The following is a 16453-nucleotide window of genomic DNA, read 5'->3' on the forward strand; positions in this document are numbered from 1 at the left end:
GTACTGACACAGTACTGTACCATGACAGACCCTGGTTGTTTGACTTGTTGCTGATTACAGTCTGGTTCTTGCTTTTTACTTTTGGTCCATACACACAGCATGTATTTTAATACTAAATGCCTTTGAGCCCACTACTTCTCAATATGGTTAACATGAGGCTTTGTTTGCACAATAATGTAATAAAACATTGTAATAAATACCAGGTAGTTTTATCAGATAATGTTGAATGATGGTTCTTAATGCAGAGCTATCTAAGGGATCAAAGATCATGTGTGTTCAGCATACTTGGAACCACTGTTTGCCCCTCTATGCTATATTTTAACATTCAACCCAACACTTAACATAGCTCAGACATGAGGCAAATCACAGCATTGTCTAAAATGTCATTGTAGTTAAAACACATTTTGGGATATTTGAGCTTCTCTAAAAGTTTTCTGCCTTGCTAGAGCTGTTTAGTCTTCTTACTGTTAAGGGCTATGTGCAATGAATTCTATGTCACTGGTATAACAACACAATCTTATATGGTGTGTGAGATGAATGATAAAAACACAAGTGATTGATGCAGTTATATACAATTTTATTGAACAGAAATTAAAGAAACATAATTTATTGTATTAATTGTTATATTGTATAACAACAGCAGAATCCTGTTGTAAAGGGTTACTCTTCTTTGGCCTGCGGATGAGAAAAAAGCATTTGTTAATATTGATTATGGTTATCCCTAAACAGAGACCACAAGTTACATTAATAAAAAAATATTGTTACATGTCTGTTGTTTTTATTAAATAAATTGAATCCTACCTTGCCACTATCCCGGCTCTTAGCTCTGAGCTTGTTGACCTGAGACTCGCTCCTCAGCCTCCTCCATGTCATGCTGCACCTTCCTGAGCTTAGACAAGTGGCTGTTGGCTTGTTCCTCCTAAAGTGGTAATTGTAGAGAAATTGTGTTTTTTGTGACATACTTTTTCAACATATTTCAGCAAAGGAATTATTTCCTATAGCAACATGCTTAAAGAAATTAGACTCACAGCTTCCTCAGCTTGTCTCTTGTAAGCCTTGACCTTCAGCTGCAGCTTATCAACCAGATCCTGAAGCCTGGTGAGATTCTTCTTGTCCTCCTCAGTCTACAATTATACAGCTATTAGTTTATATTTATTCATGTAAGCATATATCCATATAATTTAAGTTGGACAGATATACATACCTGGTAAGTGAGTTCCTTCACTCTTCTCTCGTATTTGCAGACACCCTTAACAGCATCGACTCCACGCCTCTGTTCAGCTTCAACTTCAGCTTCCAGCTCACGCACCTGTATACGTTCATAAATGCATACAACAAATATTGGGTTAATATTTAATTAAAAATATCATGTTTCTTTGGTTCATTTTTTTCCTCATGTCTGTCAACCCGAGTAGGATGGGTTCCTCGGACTGAGTCTTGGTTCCTTCCAAGGTTTCTTCCTCTTAAAGGGAGTTTTTCCTTGCCACTGTGTCACCATAAAATTGGCATCTCTGTGGTGCTGCTCATAAGAGGCGTGGACCTGTTTTTCCTGTAAAGTGGCTTTGTGACAACCTTTGTTGTAAAAAGCGCTATATAAATAAAATTGAATTGAATTGAATTGAATTGAATATTTGGAAGACTGTAACTAAGCATAAAGTGAACTACAGCCTCCAAATAAGACTAACCCTGGACTCCAGTTTCTGGAGTTGTTTCTTTCCACCCTTCATGGCCAGATTCTCAGCCTCATCCAGGCGGTGCTGCAGGTCTTTCACTGTGACCTCCAGGTTCTTCTTCATCCTCTCCAGGTGAGCACTGGTGTCCTGCTCCTTCTTGAGCTCCTCTGCCATCATTGCAGCCTGATTAAACAAACGAGATGATTAGATTTTGTAGAGAAACTTTAAAACAAGGTTAAAACAAGAAATAACATGAAGAAAAGCACTCACATCAGTGATGGCTTTCTTGGCCTTATCCTCTGCATTTCTTGCTTCCTGCACAGTGTCATCAACCTCACCTTGGACTTGAACCAGGTCAGCCTCAAGCTTCTTCTTGGTGTTAAGCAGACTTGTGTTCTGGAAGAAATAATGTAAATCATCAATAATAGCAATAAGCAAATATAAATGTCTTAATTTTGTAACAAGATTATTCTAAATACCTGAGAGTGAAGCAATGCAACACGCTCACTGGCATCCACCAGCTCTTGCTCTGCCACCTTGCGACCTCTCTCTGTCTGCTCCAGGGCAGCTCTGAGCTCCTCAATCTCAGACATCAGAGTGTTCCTGCGCTCCACCATGGCCACCTGTTCCTTCATGTCTTCTTGTCCCCTCACAGCATCATCAAGGTGCAGTTGGGCATCCTTAGGATCATATGATTAAATTAGAGTAGTAGTTCAAGGTGCATCCCAAATATTTTTTGTCCTTTAAAATTAATTTGTTTTGCTCAAAAATTGACATGTGTGCAATATTTGATGAACTTGGATATCTCAATTCTGTTAGGCGGGCCTTTGGGAATTCCCACACAGACACAAGCTAATTTTGTGGAGCAGAAAAGCTTGAGAACTCCAAGAGTCAAAATAATGTTCCATGGTAGCTTTGACAACACTGAAAGTATAGCACAAACCTTATAAAAGCCGTGTTTAAATGCAAAATGGTAATACAAAGCATGACAATGTGGGTGATGATGTAATTCCAGTTCTAAAGATTTAAATAGTGTATACATAGAGTGTATACATACTGTTATTTAGGTATATATGAGACTATTCAATACATCTTTGGAGCCAAAACACATTTCAACATGTGTCTTTTAAGATCAGTGTTTTGTTTGTTAAGTAAGCCAGAATCTCCCAGTGTTTTCTAAATGTTTTGCAAATGATCTACTTCTTGGATAAGTGATAAATTATGTTAATGTGAACTGTATGGTATATCAGTAGAACATACCTTCAGTTGTCCCTGCACATTCCTCAGTTGTTTCTGGGCCTCCGATGCTTGGCGATTGGCGTGGCTCAGCTGAATTTCCATCTCATTGAGATCTCCTTCCATCTTCTTCTTGACTCTCAAAGCATCATTCCTGCTTCTGACCTCAGAGTCCAGAGTGCTCTGCATGGATTCAATCACTCTCTGGCTGTTCCTCTTGATCTGCTCCATCTCCTCATCCTTCTCTGCAAGCTTCCTGTCAACTTCACTCTTGACCTGGTTGAGCTCAAGCTGAACACGAAGAATCTTGGACTCCTCATGTTCCAGAGTTCCCTGTAAAAATAACGAGTTACATTTTATTAGAATATAAAATGCATGATTACAATTGGCTTCATGAATCGTGAAAAGTGAAAATTAATGTTTATTGAATTCTACCTCTGCCTCTTCCAGGGCAGTCTGAATCTCTGCCTTCTCAGTCTCCACTGTCTTCTTGGCCTTCTCCAGCTCATGAATGCTCTTTCCAGTCTCACCAATCTGTTCAGTCAGGTCTGAGATCTCCTCTGTAACAGAATTAAAAAACATTTATTTTATTACTATTCTAGACATTAAAACTGTATCTAAAATGATCCTGGACTGTTGTTACATACGTTGCAGATTCTTGTTCTCTCTCTTGAGGGTCTCCAGTTGGTCAAGAGCTTCCTCATAAGAGTTCTTCATCTTGAAGAGTTCAGTGCTCAGACCACGAGCCTCCTTCTGGGCTCCCTCCAGCTCTGCCTGACCCTCCTCAAACTTCTGCTTCCATTCTGCCAGCACCTTTGGTAGACATATGAAACTTGTTTCATATATGCTAATGAGCAGACACAAGAGCAATGATGTTTCTATGTAATTATATTATTTATCAGTAAATTATTCATACAGTTTACCTTGTCAAAGTTTCCCTGCTTCTTGTCAAGATTGGCAGCCAAAGCATTGGCTCTCTCCACATCAATCATGAGGTCCTCCACCTCACCCTGGAGTCTCTGCTTGGTTTTCTCCAGAGAGGCACACTTGGAGTTTACAGCCTCAATTTGTTCCTCAGCCTCCTGAAGACGCTGTGCCAGCTTCTTCCTATGTAAATTATATTTTTACAATATTTTATGTGTGACTTAGTGATGGGCTTATTTTCATTAAATAGTGGAAGCTATTTATATCATGGAAAGCTTTTGTTCTTACTTTGCCTCCTCGAGCTCCTCAGTGCGCTGGATGGCATCAGTTTCATATTTAGACCTCCACTGGGCAACCTCGCTGTTGGCCTTGGACATTGAACGCTGAAGCTCAGCCTTTGCTTCCTGCTCCTCCTCAAACTGCTCCCTGAGAAGGTCACAGTCATGACGAGCAGACTGCAGTCCATGGGCCAGGGCATTCTTTGCCTGTGAAAAGTAAATATGTAATTCTCTTACTTGAAATTAACTTTCTAGTCAATTGTAAAAATTTTAGAAATATGATTTTGACATCCATACCTTAACCTCCTCTTCAATCTGCCTCTTGAGCTCCTCAATTTGCTGAGTAAAGGCCTGTTTTCCTCTGGTCAGCTGAGAAACCAGAGCCTCTTTCTCCTCCAGCTGGCGTCCAAACTCACCTGCACACCATTAAAAGTAAATATTTTTCAATTTCAATTTAATCTGTACATTACAACACAATGAGAAAATAAACTAAATGTTAATTTAACAAGAAAATGTTTAGTGTTTAAGGCAAAATGTTATAATGAATAAAGAAACACTCAGTTACCGTTCTCAGTCTGGAGCCTAGCTTTCTGAGCACTGAGGTCATTGATTTGGCGCACACCCTCATCACTTTTGGTCTTGACTTCACTCAGTTGATCTTCAAGGGTTCTGCACATCTTCTCCAGATTTGCCTGTAAATTGATGATTACTATTTTAATGCCTTAATATTTTATCACTTTATCATTGTCACAATGTCATTATTGAAATTATGTATTTATCAATTTTATGTTTTCCATCAAAGACAAACCTTGGCCTGTCAATTAAGGAATGATTATTTTATTGCCAACAATTAATCAACAGTCATTATTTAAATTACAGATTTATCAGTGTTATCATGTTTTCCATCAAAGACAAACCTTGGCCTTAGCAACAGCTTCCATGTTGCTGGAGAGATCATCAATCTCCATTTTGTATTCACTCTTTTCTTTCTCGAGCTTCTGCTTGACGCGCTGCAGGTTGTCGATTTGTTCTCCAAGCTCAGCAACGCTGTCGGCCTGCTTCTTGCGGAGAGCAGCAGCAGTGGCTTCATGCTGCAGAGTGGACTCTTCAAGATCACGACGCAGCTTCTGGAACTCAGCCTCGCGCTTCTTGTTCATCTCAATCTGAGCAGCAGTTGCTCCTCCAGCTTCCTCAAGCCTCTCACTGATCTCCTCAAGTTCCCTGGACAGATCAGCTCTCTGTTTCTCAACCTTGGCACGAGCAGCACGTTCAGCCTCAATCTCTTCCTCCAGCTCCTCAATGCGGGCCTAACAGTAAAAAATAAATAACTTATTGTTAACTTATATAGTGAACAAATTTTCTTCATAAAGAAATTTAAATTGAACCCAAAATTCCTCACCATGGCAGAGAGGATGCATACTTACCTGAAGTTCCTTAATCTTCTTCTGAAGCTGAGCACCCAGAGATTGCTCATCCTCAATCTTGCTAAGAAGTTGGCTAATTTCAAAGTCTTTCCTAAGAAAATGAAACAATATTTGTATTACATCATGGACAGACAAAATGATTGTAACAGTGGTAATAGATAATATAGTTTTGTTGTTATTTGTATGGTTAAAAATACTTCTTCAATTTCTCGTCAGACTGCTGCTTGTCATTCTCCAGGTCCATGATGGATTCCTGAGCCAGTTTCAGATCACCCTCAAGCTTTCTCTTGGCTCTCTCCAGGTCCATGCGGAGCTTCTTCTCTTGCTCCAGAGAACCCTCCAGCTGTAGAAACACAATGCTTGTTTAGATTATCTAGACTTATTTTATGAGTAATCCAGTTCCATGATTGAGTCATGTAACTCACATCATCCACTTGTTGCTCAAGCTTAGTCTTGGACTTTGTCAGAGTGTTGACTTTGTCTTCCTCTGCCTGAAGATCATCAAGAGTCTGCTGATGTGCCTCTTGGAGGGCTTTTTTCTCCTTGGTGAGTTTAGAAATGCTCTCATCTTGAGCTGCCATCTCCTCAGTGAGGTTCTTCACCTACAATTTTGATACAACATTTAATACATTGTAAGGAAATCTGTACATGTGAAATCAGATTTGAGAGAACATTATTTATTTTATGTTTGGTAAACAGTTCTGACCTTGTTTTCAGTGGCATGTTTCTCTTTCTCCACTTTAGCCAAGGTCAGCTCCAAGTCATCAATGTCCTTCTTGAGCTCGGAGCACTCATCCTCCAGTTTCCTCTTCTTGGCAGTCAGCTCAGCATTGATTTCTTCCTCATCCTCCAGTCTCTCAGTGGTCTCTTTGAGTTTAGCCTCAAGCTGGATTTTGCTCTTAATCAGACCCTCACATCTCTCCTCAGCATCAGACAGATTCTCAGATTCCTGTTTATTGTAACAGTAATAATTTATGAAAAAAAATAATATGACATTATTTATGACAAATATTGAAAAAAATCTTTTGAAATGTAATTAAAACATTTAAATGGGTTTGGATTTTTTTTTTCATGTCAAAGTAATACTGACTGATGCCACTTGAAGCTGCAGATCATTGCAGACCCTCAGGGATGACACTGGCATTCAGCACTTTGTATCTGTGGAAAAATACAAAATATTTCAGCTCTGCTTCAGATAAAGGAAAAGAAACAGCATTACCTTTCTTCAGTTTCCTCTATACCTCTGTTTGAAGTCCCCATAAAGGATTCTGCTGGGGAATCCCTTTCTGCAGATTCTGATACCTTCCAGTACACCATTGCATCTAAGCTGGTGGATAACCAGGAAGTTCTCAATGAGACCTGACAAATACAAAAACAGTAAACATTTTCTGTTTAAAACACAAGAAAATTGTAATTTCATAAACATTCAAAAAATACTAGGAACTTTACAGCTCGGAATTAAGTTGAATCTTTACCTGGAGTCTTGGACTCATTGGGAATCAGGCAACGCACAAAGTGAGGATGTGTGCTCCTCAAGTTGGTCATTAGTTTGCCCAAGTTCTCCTGTGGAGTGATATAAATATTGGTATGCATGCTTTATAATATAAAAGCTTTGATCTAATTGACCTATTGTAACATACCCTGAACTGTGAGGACACGGTCTGCATGGAACCACCCTTCTTCTTGCCTCCCTTGCCTCCCTTAGGCTCTGTTTAAAACAGTTAATGAGGCAATGTTTGAGCTTTCCAGATGAAATCCATGTTTAACAAACTATTTTTGTTATTGAAATTACCTTCAACAGCAGGTGGGTAGAGGGTAGCCAGCAGTTTCACCGCAGACTTCTGGTACAGCTGCAAAACAGACTCGTTCAGTGGGTCCTTGTTCTTATCCAGCCAGCCAGCAATGTTGTAGTCCACAGTACCAGCATAGTGAACCAGGGAGAAGTGGGCTTCAGCCTTGCCTTTGACAGGCTTGGGCTTCTGGAAAGCATTACACTTTCCAAGATGCTGATCATACAGCTTGTTCTTGAAGCTGGTGTCTGTTGCCTTGGGGAACATGCACTCCTCTTCAAGGATGGAGAAGATACCCATGGGCTGTTTTAAGAAAATACAAGTTAATTTTTTTCTGCTGAAATTAAAGGTTAGCTATTATGTTAATCAGATACTGAGTATGAAAGTATATTTTCTACTTACTTTCTCAATAAGCTCAATGCAAGAGGCCAAGTCCATGCCGAAGTCAATGAACTCCCAGATAATGCCCTCCTTCTTGTACTCTTCTTGCTCCAGGACGAACATGTGGTGGTTGAAGAACTGCTGCAGTTTCTCATTGGTGAAGTTGATACACAGCTGCTCCATGCTGTTGAACTAAATGTGTACAAAATAATGATATGTAAGTATTTATCATATTTTTTAATAAAATATTGCTTGTGATCACTGAAACACTTACATCAAAGATTTCAAATCCAGCAATGTCCAGCACACCAATGAAGAAATTTCTTTGTTGTTTTGTGTCCAACATCTGGTTGATACGAATAACCATCCACAAGAACATCCTCTCATAGATAGATTTGGCCAGGGCGCTGACAGAATTGTACACCTAAAAGTGGAATATGAAACGTATAATTATTTTTCAAGAAAAGTTTACATCGTCATCGCTAAATATTTTTGTATTAAATAGACATCTTACCTGTGGCACGGTCTGTCCCTTTGTGACAAACTCATTTCCGACCTTCACTCTAGGGTAGCACAAAGTTCAAGCCCAGAAGCAATTTTGTCAGCCTCTGTCAGGAGTAGTAAACATAACTACAGTCAGGAACTGTGATCAGTTTCATTTATGTGTAATAATAATATTATTTGCACACTAAACAATTATTAGAGTAAGTCTCACCCTCTGTGCCGTCAGGCTCAGCCTGCTCCTCACGCTGCTTTTGCTTGAACTTCATGTTGCCATGATGGAGAACAGCTCCAGTAAATTTGTAGATGCCCATCTTCTCCTCATTAGTGAAGCCCAGAATGTCAATGGCAGTCTGAATAATAAAGATCATCATAAAAAAAAGGATTTACTATAAGTTTGCCGTAGTTTTCAAGAGTCTCATACATCTGTGGCAACCAGCTCTTCCTTGTCATCAATGCTGGCCACTGTGATTTGACCCTGACTGCACATGGGGAAGTCATAGGGGTTGGTTGTGATGAGGGTCATTTCTGTAAAAAAAAGTCTTGATTTTAAACAGGTTCTTAAATATTTTGGGTCCGACAAAGACATATTTTGCCGTTTCTGGAGAGTTTCCTACCAATCAGCTCAGGCTTATGGTTGGTCATCATCTGGTAGAAGATGTGGTAGCCTCTCTCATCTGGAAGCTGGAATGATACTCTAGTCAAGTCAAGTCAAGTCAAGTAGTTTTATTGTCAATGCTGCATATGTACAGGACATACATAGAATTGAAATTACGTTACTCTCCTTCCCAATTTTACAGCAAGTACAGATAATGGATAATAAAGAAAAATAAAGAAAAAGGGGAGACACTATGTGTACAATACAGCAGCAGGGACACAGACATACATGAGACAGAACAAGGTGCAGTAGTGGTGGGGGTGAAATAGATATATAAATAGAAATAAAAAGAAATAAATATATAATCTAAATCTAAATGAGTGGGAGACACTATATGTACAATACAACAAAAACACAATAGACATTTGTGAGACAGAAGATAATAGTGCAATATTAATGGTGATTAAGATCAAGTGACAATATAAATAGAACCCGTATAACAGTAGTGCAATGTTGTATCTAGCTTAAGGCTGGTAAAGTTCTTAAAGTTCCCAGTTCTTGGGGAATTAAAGTGTGTATGACAGTGCAGCGTAACAGTAGTGCAGGTATTGGGTGTGTAGTGCAGGTCCTTTTACAAAAGTTACAGTACTGTGTGTGTTCTAGTGCAGAGTTTCAGTACTGTGTTGGTGGGAGGATGTGGGGTCAGGATGATGAGAGTGTGTGTGCTGTGGGCAGGATTGGGATGGGGGGTAGTGCGGGAAGAGAGTTCAGCATCCTCACAGCCTGATGGATGGGGCTGTCTCGCAGTCTGCTGGTCCTAGACCCGAGACTCCGCAGTCTTCTCCCTGATGGCAGCAGGCTGAAGAAGCTGTGTAGTGGGTGGGAGGGATCTCCTGCCAGACGGAGGGCTTTCCGCGTGAGGCGGGAGCTGTACAGGTGCCAACGATCTTCTCAGCTGCTCTCACGATGCGCTGGAGGGTCCTGCGGCAGGATGCTGTGCAGGCCCCGTACCACACGGTGAAACAGCTGGTCAGGATGCTCTCGATGGCCCCTCTGTAGAAAGTGGTCATGATGGGGGTGGGGGCTCCAGCTCTTCTCAGCTTGCGGAGAAAGTAGAGACGCTGGTTTGCCTTCCTGGCCAGTGATGCTGAGTTGGTGCTCCAGGAGAGGTCCTCTGTGACGTGCACACCCAGGAACTTGGTGCTGCTCACCCTCTCCACAGCAGTTCCGTTGATGGACAGAGGAGTGTGCAGTGTGTGAGTTCTCCTGAAGTCCACAACAATCTCCTTAGTCTTCTCTGTGTTCAGAGAGAACACAGACTCTAGACTTCTCCAGCAGATCTGTTCAGACAATTAATCACTGTTATTTTCTAATTGGTAACAAGTAGAACCATAGAATTACAAAACTACTGCAAAAATGTATACACTATTTATCAACTTACAGGTCTCAATGTCAGCACTGGCCAGTTTGACTTCTGCGTCATACACTGGAAGCCATTTGTAGGGGTTCACAGTCGCGCAGAATAGTCCAGAGTAGGTCTGAGGCAGATTTAAACAGATCGATTTTAATAGATTACTTTATGATTTGCACATTCTTAAACCACACTGATATATAAAAGAATCTTGCAGTTATCTTATGCAGTGGTACTATATTTAACTTACGTAGATCATCCATGCTGCATAACGCTCTTTGAGGTTATAAAGCACAGAGGCTTCATTGAGATGGGTCATCATGGCCATGTCTTCAATCTTGTCGAACTTGGGAGGATTCATGGGGCTGACATCATCCTCCTTAACTGTTCTCTCCTGTTAGAGAATACAATAATGTGTAGTTAGTTTAGACACTATCTGTGATATAATAACATACATTTCTGCAATAATGCTCACCTCCTTGGTGTCAAGAACTTCAACAACGACTTTGCCGCCATCTCTGCTCTTGATTGTACCCTTAAGGTACAGCTCTTTTACATCAGCTACATAGCAAGCGCTCTTAGCATCAAAGGGCTTGCTTTGAGCCTCAATTCTCTCCTTCTCAGGCTTTCAGAGGTAAATGGCAGCTTTGCCATAAACGGCCATCTCCACGTCCGTACTCATGGTGGCGGCTTACTGTTAATTAGAACAAGAAAAAATGCATTTATACCTGACTATTCACTATTTCCAGACCATGGCAAGCTAAAGATGTAGTTTAGCTCAGCTGTTAATTTCTCTACAGTGGGACTAATAAATTATTATTTTTATCTCATCATATCTTATATGATATCTAATATTATCTTGTCTTATTTTATCTTATCTTACTTGCTGTACTACATCCAAATGCTCTCTGATCTTCTCATTTAAAATATGATTAGTGGTTAACAATGAAAAAGTTCTCACTTTTTTCGCACGAGACCAGATGAAAATTCCACAGCCCTTGGAATGGAAATATAAACATTTCACAAACAGGTTGTCTTATTACAACTGTATTTTCTCCGACAAGAAAAAAGGCACAAAAAAGGAATCACTTGGCCACAAGTTCACTTTATTCTCCAGCTATAACTCCCAAACTTGCTGGACTCTTGTGCGTTTCTGTGATTTAACTGCGCTGGAAATGCAGCCGTTCCCACAGACTGATGTGGGTCCACCCCACTCAACAGAAAGAACCGGGAAAGAAACTAGAAATTCAGAGAGCAGGAGCTTGAGGACGTCGAACCGCCTTGTTTGTGATTGGTCCAAAGAAAAGCTAGGAGCCAATCGGGTTAGAATGTCGCTTCACCGCGTCATAACTCATTTGCATAAAGTTGAGAAAAATTAATCTCCGTGTCGCTTGTCGCTCTGTCGCTTTGTCGCTTGGCGCTTGACGCCTCTCGCGTGTCGTGGCGACAAATCGCGCCCTGCCATAGGAAATGAATGGTCGCCTGTCGCTTTGTCGCTTTCCAGTGTGAACGCAGGGTCACAGCTCCCCTTCAGCTTATATTAAGGTCAGTCTGCACACTAAGCAGAATCCATTAAAGGCAGGCTTGGTATTACATTTATTTTAGGGTGCCAAAAGAATTACAGCCTTATTGCTTCTCAGGTTTACTAACTTCCAGTGTGTATTTAACCTCCATCAAATATTGTTATATATATAATATTATTGTATTCTTAAGCATTAAAAACTTGTATTAAAAAGGAATGATCATGTTGAAGGATTTGTTTAATTTGTTGTTGATACGCGATCTTATAGTTCTTTATATTTAAATAAAAATGCTAAATGTTATTTAAACATTGGTTAGTTTTTTTTTTATTATTTATTTTAGTAATGTTCTCAAGTAGCCTCTTTGCTTTCACAGACATCCTAGATTGCTTTTTTGGACAGAGAGATGTATGCAAATTTCTATGGCTACATTCCAAATCTAAGTAACAGATTCGTTGTAAGGCATGTGGGCATGTTGCAAAGGACAGATCTGAAAAGATATTATCACTGAAGTACTTTAATATTTTCCAATATTGATCAAATGTATACATATCAGTGTATATATTAAGTCTAATACTGGCTATGTTTTTCCTACTGTAGATACTTTTCCTTTTGACATTTTTCATGTCTAGACGTTACATTATAATACAGTTGTATAAAAGGTTCATAAAATCAACCATATAACCATGCAGTCTCCACAGGTATTTGGATTAATAGTATAGTTGCTCATTCAGAAAACCATAATTACTTTAAATGTGGCACTGTCAAAGAATACTAGCTTTGCCACGTGTCAGTTCATTAAATTCTTCCTTGCTCAAATGTCACCTTTAAGTGCTGTTGTTGTTAGACGGAAGTGTCTTGGAATTATGAGAGTTCGGTGATGAAACAGTACACTGAACACAATTGGAGTGTTAAAGCATGTAAAAAAATTATTGTCTTTTGTCACATCACTCATCATTATCATTACTATCATTGTCATCAAAAGGACAGATCAAAAGTCTGTTCATTCAATTGTTCCTTCCTGCAGAAACTTAAAAAAATAAGCAGGGTGATCTGTAACCGTATGTATTAGCACACAGTTAGGACAGCTATTGGAATGAGGGGATCTGATCGACTCCTCAGTTGGAAGTTGGAAACTGGCCTGGTTTGAAACCTAGAAGCTGAACCAGCGAGTGCAACCGAATGACTGGGAGGGCCATGTGTAACACGATACCTCAGTTGCTTGCAAGGCATCTTAAACTGAAGTATAAGAGGTGAGGAGTCCATATGTAAAAAAAATATCTATGTAAAAGAGCTAAATGAAACAAGTAGGGACATAACGGCCCCTGTTATTATCAGAGGATAGTGTATATATTTTAACCTTTTTGTGCAGCTTACTTGGACATTTATTTTCAGGAACATAACATGTCTAGATAGATTAATTATAGTCTCTTCGATAAGCAGCAATCTGTGGACCTGGACAATAATAAACAAGTGTTCATACCAGTATGGGTCTGCTGCAAGGTTTAATCATTAAAGCAGTACTATTTTATTTATATATTAATTACATCTCCTCATTTTGCATATGTATATTACCATACACTGAGAGTAGCACTAGTCTTAAGCTCCTAATTGAATCTGGCCTGCTCTCTTAAAGTGAAAGTTCTACAGGATTTTTTTATTTAATGTTGTATAGGTTTGAATCATCCTACACTAGGGTTCTCCCCTCTGGACACAAGTGTGTCAAGAATTATTTTGCCATTTCATGGCAAAAAATTGGCCTGGTGTGTTTAATGTAATTTTATTTTTAGAGAGCAGAGATTGAACATAGTCATCCTCAACATTTGCTGTGTGAGTGTTTGGGAAGATACACAATATGATGTCAGCACTTACAGAATGATTTGGCTCTTCAGAATGATCTACGAACATTTTTTGAAAATAGGAAGTACAGACTTCAGATTGTTTGGGGAAAAAAGCAAATTTAAATGCACACTAGGTAGGATTTCCTTGATTATTGAGCTTGTTTAAAAAGTAAAATTACATCTTCAAACTCACTGCAGCGCTACATTGAGCTGTAATAGGAGGAATAGCGGTCCTCTGCTGCCTGTGCCGGGCTCCTCTGAGCTCAAACCAGACTCACCAATTTTTCTAGGCCAACGCTCAAGAGAACTGCGCCTCATTTGAGAACTGCAACCTGCTTTCCAACCTGTAGTTCTAGATAGATAGATACTTTATTGATCCCCGAGGGGAAATTCTAGTTCTAACAGTTCTACAAGGACTACATTCTTTACAGAAACTAACTAATAGGGCACAGCAGCTCTTTTAGATGAACTAAATCATTAGAATCTGTTCACTATAAATATTTGTTCATAAGATTCGTTCAATCGAACGAATCTTAGCGAATGACACAAAACTACTAACTAACACACAGACACTATGGCAGAAGCTGGAAAGAGACGGAAGATGTCCGTGAAAGCCAGAAAGCGAGAAAGAGAGACTAATCGGCCTAGAGACCAGACTAGAATAAATATAGTGATCTCTTTCACTCGTTGACGTGAGCTAAGAGATGATGAACAGCTGAAAACAGTTGGACAAGTAAGTAACGTCTTATTTTGTTGCACTGTTTTTTTTGCTGAGATAGTCTAGCTAGCTTCATATTCATAACGCTACTTCGTAGAGTTGTAGTCCAGGTTTTGTCATTTACAGTTTTGTTGTTTGTGTGGTTATAGTGATGTAGTATTTAAATATATTGTATCTGATCCAGGTTTTGTAAGCTTAGCTTGCAGTATATTGCTCTAAACTGAAATATAAAATTTAGGCCCCGTCCACACGAACCCGGGTATTAAGTCTCCGCTTTTAGAAATATCCCCGTCCACACGGAAACGCCATACCACTCAAAATGCTGACATGAACAGGGATTCTCTAGACATTCTGAAGTTTTCTCGTCTCTCCTCAGCAACAACTACTTCATTTTTAAAATTGTCCCACCAGGTGCTTTTGGTATCTCCGTTCGCGGTAAGGTACCTCCGGACAGGATTGGAAAAAAATGCATGCAGCGCATTTCGGTAACGTTACCTCCGCTGTGTTAGGTAATGTGAGAGAAACATTAAATTAAGCTGTGAACATGTTAACAATGCACAAATTGCAGAGAGAACAGAACCAATCCAGGTGCTGTCCCTGTTTCAGGCTTTACACTCACGTAAATTACGGTCACTGGTTTTATACTGATAACAACACACCTGATCCAAGTAATCCACTAACAACCAGCTTATCAACTAACTATCTGCCCTGGCTGAGGCGAGCTGAGTGATGCAGCAGGAAAACTAGCATTACAGTGTTACTCCAAGAGCAGAGTTACATAGCAGCTGACTGAAAAAACACTTAACGTGGGTTTTCTTTCCACTGAAGCCTGTTAGAAGGGCGAATCTTAATGTGGCTCAATGTAGTAAATAAAATGAGCCAGAAACACAGAACATCTTATTTTTTCACTGCATAATAAACTTAATCAGAACCTATTAACAAATCACCATAACCCACATTACTGACCCGCTGTAAAATCCAGAGAGGCTGGGGAGTAAACAGGCTGGATGAGGAGCTCTAGCAGCAGTAAATGATGTATTTTGAGTTTGCTGGTGCAGCTGGTCTGTCAGTATAGCCAGGGTGGTGTTGGAGCAGTATAATTAAAGCTCACACCTATAGAGTAACGTGTAGAACAGACAACACGCCACTATCACTCGTCTCAGCTACACTGGTCAAACGTGTTACAGCGTTTAAAGCTGGTTCTGGGTAATTCCGCGCTGTTGGATCAGACAGGGAAGTTAGTTCATTAGTTGGATCAGCTGTTTGTAATATGCTATAATCATACAGACAGAGTTCACTGTTGTTCTGCCAAAAATAGTCCCCTCGCAATCTCTAAGCTAATGCAGCTCTCTGGCTGCGTCCAGAAACTTTTGCTACTCCTCCTGCGTGCTGAGCGCTTAACCGCCTAGTTTCCTCGGCTGGCGAAACTCCGTGCTGGTGGAGGTGCGGCGCTCTGCACAATATATATATATATATACGTATATATATATGTATATATATATATACGTATATATACATATATATATATATATATATACGTATATATATATATGTATATATATATATATACGTATATATATATATGTATATATATATATATATATATATATATATATTGTTGCATATACACGTATATAAACATACAGCTTATCTAAATTATAAATTATATTACTGCTTTACTGGCTACTTTATATTCCGCTGATTTTATCACACATAGCTTGCACAGAGTTTTGTTCTCCATGGCAGCACAGCTGAACTTTTCCCAGCAGTGTTTATTACTTGCAGGAACTGGTGTTCTGATGAGTTATGCTGCCCATCGATATGTGCTTCTTTACGGCACTGCACATGCGCTGACCAACATTCTTTTTTGTAAGGTTTTTAATGATAATTCCTTAAGTTTTTATTGGGAACATTAACCAATCTGCTTGAATAAAAAAAAAGTAAATAGCAGTTAAAGTATAGCAATGGCAAGTTAAAAAAATAATTAACTGTAAAACTATAAAAATACACTTTATGACCATAACTTTTTAACAGTAAAGAAAAAAAATGGATCATAGAAACCTATGCCACTTGTTCTTGAAAATGTTTTATGGGGTGGTCTGAACAAATACTGCCTGAAAGGTCCAAATTATTATGTGGAATAATAATTCATTTAAAA

The 16453-nt window shown here is 39.4% G+C and overlaps 1 pseudogene; it reads right to left on the reverse strand.

Annotated features, from left to right (window-relative positions):
- Positions 1-560: 560 nt before the first annotated feature.
- LOC111189400 (myosin heavy chain, fast skeletal muscle-like) lies at positions 561-6693 on the reverse strand (annotated as a pseudogene).
- Between the last annotated feature and the right edge of the window lie 9760 nt (positions 6694-16453).

This window comes from Astyanax mexicanus, chromosome 1 (assembly GCF_023375975.1).
Source record: "Astyanax mexicanus isolate ESR-SI-001 chromosome 1, AstMex3_surface, whole genome shotgun sequence".
Lineage (NCBI taxonomy): Eukaryota > Metazoa > Chordata > Actinopteri > Characiformes > Acestrorhamphidae > Astyanax > Astyanax mexicanus.